This window comes from Penaeus chinensis, chromosome 16 (genome assembly GCF_019202785.1).
Source record: "Penaeus chinensis breed Huanghai No. 1 chromosome 16, ASM1920278v2, whole genome shotgun sequence".
Classification (NCBI taxonomy): domain Eukaryota; kingdom Metazoa; phylum Arthropoda; class Malacostraca; order Decapoda; family Penaeidae; genus Penaeus; species Penaeus chinensis.
In genome coordinates, this window is record NC_061834.1 from 6,891,963 (window position 1) to 6,897,111 (window position 5,149).

The window sequence follows — 5,149 nt, forward strand, 5'->3', positions numbered from 1 at the left end:
TAGTTTCAATCTTACCAGCCTCTCTCACACGAAGAAGCAAAAGCAAATTTAATTAATTGTGCTCCTTTCCTTTTTCTTTTTATGCTATCTCTGACGAGGATACAAATGCGAGTCTGTATAATATGGCTGTCAGTTTGGAACAGCTCTTTCAGTAACTCCATTAATGCGTAATTTACACATATATTAATGCAGGTTCTCGGTGTTAATAACAATAGCCGCGTATACTTACACGGTCTGTTTTTTAATACACCGTGCCAATTTCAGAATCGAGTGATTGCGAAACATTTTTCATAGTACCCTTAGTCCACGAAACTCATCAGTCACCATATTTACTGGCGGTACAGTAATTAGGGTAATAAAGCGTCAGGTGATCACCAACCTCCATGCCTGCTGGCTCTAAGATAAAGGACAACAAACCTCCACCACATTCTGGTAAGATCAGAGTTTGTAGACCAGACCCAAATGCAGTGCAAACCATCTTGCCAGATTATATACAGTGAAGTATAATTGGCCTTTGCTTGAACATCGTAGATACGGAGGCCGCAGCTGTGGCTCGTACCTTTGCCCTAGCAGTTCAGGACGTGCAGCCCTTCCATTTGTGTCCTTCGGCTCTTCCACCCTAAATAAGCCCTCGGCTAGGGTTATGCGGCGCCCCTTCGGCCATTCAGCTCTTCCACACCTAATAATCATCCGAATGGGGGTTAATGCGGGTGGAGTCTGCGAATGGCCAGACGTGACTGACAGTAGTAGAAAGTATTACCAGCAGGCGGCTGATTGCGGCTTGACCACTGTATGCAAGTCCTGATCAGGACCTGCATTGGAGTACCAGTGAGAATTGGCTGTGGTGACAGGAAACGTTAATGCGCAAAACTATTATAAAGGTGACGTTCACCCATTGGTGGGAGTTTGGAACATCCGCTCTTTGCGACAGGATGATTGGTTGCCACTGCTGTCAATTAAAGCAGCTAAGTGTCATGATAGCTCTCCCGGAGGTTAGAAGACCTGGTAGCGGCACGATCAGTGTGGGTCTGGCCGCAGCAATGGTCACCGTTTCCAGGGAGTAGCCATAGCCATATCTAGTAGGCTTCACCTCTCAGTAGTAGGGTTTACTCCAAACGATATAATGGCACTGAGACTGACGCTTGTGTTTGGCTTCAGATCTCTTATTGCTGTGTACACTCCTTTTGATGTTTGTAAACTTAATGTGAAAGAGGTGTTTTATGCCAAACGCCCATCTGTGACAGATAGATGTCCTCAGCAAGGTATTCGACTTGTTCTGGGCGACTTCAATGCGGTTCCTGACTGAGTATGAGATGTCCCAGAAATTGAGGAATTATGGCTCTTGGTACCAGTAATCAGACCTACATTGTTGGACATGGTACAGTGAAGCGAGTAATGTGGCCAAGGTCGGCCACATCCTAGTTAGCATTCGCTGGAGGATCCTCCCCATTGATCCAATGATCACCCTAGAGTACTTCATATGGACAGGTTGAAGAAGGGGGAATGTGCTCAGGGGTTTGCTGAGGCTATATCTGGTTCTTTTACAGCAATTGACAACTTAACCGACTCTGTACTGCTGTGGGATACCTTCAAATGTGGAACACTTGATGTATCTCAGGAATCCAACTGCTCAAGAGCAAGACAGAATTTTATCTCTCACAGGAGATATTGGAAGCCACAGATGCTTCTCGCAGGGCTCGACTGATGTGCATTGTTCCTTGGTGCACAGATCTCGGTCACTGTTGAGAAGGGACAAGCAATAGCTTATCAGGAATCTTGCAGAGGAGATCGAAGGCCATTTCTTACTAAATGACTTTCATTCTTCCAATAAGCTCTGAGAAAGCTGAATTCCAAGCCTCCTCACAAATAACTGCAATCTGCTCAGTAATGGGCCAGATCATCTCAGACTGTATTGGGGTATGAGAACGTTTTGTTCAGTTGTACCAAGTTGACCCACCAGTAGTAAAGCTGGATGTGGGTGGATTTGAAATCCCTGTTCTGGACCCGTCCATCTGTTAAAGGCTAGTGGTTTGCATGATGTCCTGGCTGCCATCTGACAGTCTGGTATCATTCCCCCTGACTTGTTGTCGAGCTACTTCACTGTTAGTTCAGGAGTGAGGCAAGGCTGTGTTCTTGCACCACTTTTCGACACTTCAGTGGACTGGCTACTGGGCAGAACTACTGCCCAACGTCAGTGGTGTAACACTGGGCAATCTTTAAGTTACAGACGTTGACTTTGCTGACGATGATACTATTCTGAGTCTCGATATCCTGTTGGCGGCTCTAGATACGTTTAGCAATGAAGCGAAGCTCTGAGGCTAGAGGACTTTGGGGACCTGCTAGGAGAACCTGTTTAGTTGGTACATGCTTGAGAGCTTTACATGCTTTGGTGGTTTAGTTCATATAGTTCATGAGTCTGGGGTTTCAGACCAGGAAGTCGGTAAATGGATTGGCCTAACAGCAGGGTCATGAACTCTCTTAACAAGAGTATTTGGAGATGCCTGTACCTGTGCAGAAGGACCAAGTTATGCATCTTCAAGGCCCTGATACTGCTATTTTACTCTGGTAGTGAAACCTGGACTCTATCCTATGTCTTTTGTGACATGTCCTGGGGTACATTTGGCAGGACCACGTATCCAACCAATAGTTACACCGTGAGACTGGTATAGGACCCGTTACTTACACAATCCAGGATAGCCAACTTGGACTTTACAGGCACCAAAGTCGCATCCCACATGGACGATCCTGCCCACCAGGTTATCTCTGAGGCAACCCCGTCTATGAGATGACCTTAGAAGTCGTTATTTGAGCAGACTGATCAGACCTGTTGAGGAGCTAGAGATGGGCCAAGGCCCTGAATGGCGGCTTCACATGAGAGACCCTTGTAGGTGGAAACGCAGGGTGGACGCGACTGTGCGCTTCCGTCAGTTTTAGCTCCCCAGTGATGATTATTATTCCACAATCAGAAGATAAGCTTTTCAGTGCTAAATAAATTACAGTAATCTACCATATAAATGTATGCTGGTAGATGGGGACATAAAATTAATCTCAGTAACATGAAGATGTGTTTGTATTCCAAATTGTGTTAAGGCGACATTCAGTACTGAGGACGATGTATATACCGGTGTAGTTTTCACATTTATTTTATATCTTCACAATGCTGTGTCTTTGGTAGCCTACACTATTGGGAATGGGCCGATCTTTTGCTTGGCAGCCAGCCACCGCAAATATCAACATTTTAAGAGCTATATGTACGTTAAGCGTGCACACTTGTCACCTTAACCCATTTCCGACGAGATGTTTATACGATTATACGACCGAGGCAAACATTGATCTGTCGAAGGTCTATCTATGCAAGTACGTCTCGTTGCTTTGGGTGTGCACTGTTTGCGCAGGATTGCGTCGTTAGTGCTTTTCTCAGATGTCGGGGGTTCATCACCTCCCTGGCGGTCATCGGTTTATTACGGCCGAGTAAGCATCTCGCAGGAACTGGGTTGAGGTGACAAGTGTATGCGCGTAAAAGGCGCACATAACTCTGAAGGTGTAAATATTTGCTGTGGCTGACTGCCAGGCAAAATATCGGCCCATTCACATTAGAGTGTAGATTACCAAGACAAAGAGAATTGTCCAATTTTGAAATGTGAAAACTATAGACATTTATACACCTTCCGTACTACACAAATCTCTACCTAACGTGGAGATCGGAAATACAATCACACCTATTTGTTACTGCCTACATCTTCAACAAATAATGCAAAGGAGATTGATTTCAGCACGTCCTCATCTATATTAATAATAATGATAATAACATGAAGTTAAAACAATAAGGCAAAAGCAAAAACAGTAGATCAACGATGACCGGCACAGAATATTTACATACGAGTAATGGATGAAAAAAAATCCAACACTTTACAATAGTCTGTACTCATTGACAAGATCTTATTTGTATAGAGCTTGATCTGACAAAGGTCTGTTCAATATATATTTAGATCTGACCGCCTGGGTGGTGGTGAACCCCCGGCATCTGAGAAAGCACGAACGACGCAGTACTGTACTATAGTGACGAGACCTGGGCTTAAACGACTGGTACCAGTAAAGGCAATTATAGTCGATAAAAATACGTGTTTACCGAGTAGATGGCTCGCCTGTATGCTGCCCATTCCTTAAAATAGAATGCTAACAAATATAATAGCACCAGTACTATAAATGGTGCCCCTTTCGCTCAATATCCCACCTGCATATTTAAGGTCATGTCCAGACGTGCGAGCCAGATTGAGACATACCCGAGATCATTATTTTGCCTTCCTCTGACATCACTTCTCGGATATGCTTGCCAGCCAGGCTTCCTCGCAACTATCATTATAGAGTTTGATGGTTACTCTTCAGATTACCCCACTTTCCTGTTATAGAATACACGATTGGCATCACAAGTGATTCACAAATTCGAACATTTACAGTTTTAATGGCATGGACCTTTCCTGAATACATGCTGTTCTCCGGGAACTATTGGATTTTTTGTTGCATGGTGTAACAGTTGTCTGTCATCGATTAACCAACACCATCATTCCAAGTTCAATCATTGTATTGTTAATAACATGTGATGTTTTCAGGCCCGACTTCTAATCTAAATTATCCTTCGCTTTTCAACTTGTTTCACATGTTCTTTAAATGATACTGCAAAAATTTAAAATTTAAAAATTAAATATGTTTTCCCCGACCAACTCAAGGCCTTTTCCTCAATTTCCCTCATGTCAACATTATCTTAAAAATTACAATTACAATAAAAAGGACAATTTGATTCCCATTTATTTTTATTGACTAATTAATACAGTACATAATAAGGAGGCCCTTCGAATTAAAATGCCAACATACTTTCAAAATATTTTATTATTCTGTAACACTGCAAGTAAAATAGTACAATTTAAAGCTTGTAGTCTAAGAATGGAAATAAGTCAATAAGAGAATGACAACAAGGGGTTTGATGGAAATGATCTGGACAGCGAGAAAGACGACAGGGAAAAAAACAAAAACACAAAGAGGACATTCAGACACCAGGGCAGCATTTTTTATCATCACACACAGTGGGACCTGGACTCCAGTTGTCCATTCAGGCAAGACAATGGGTCCGGTGGCTTCTTTCAGGTTGATT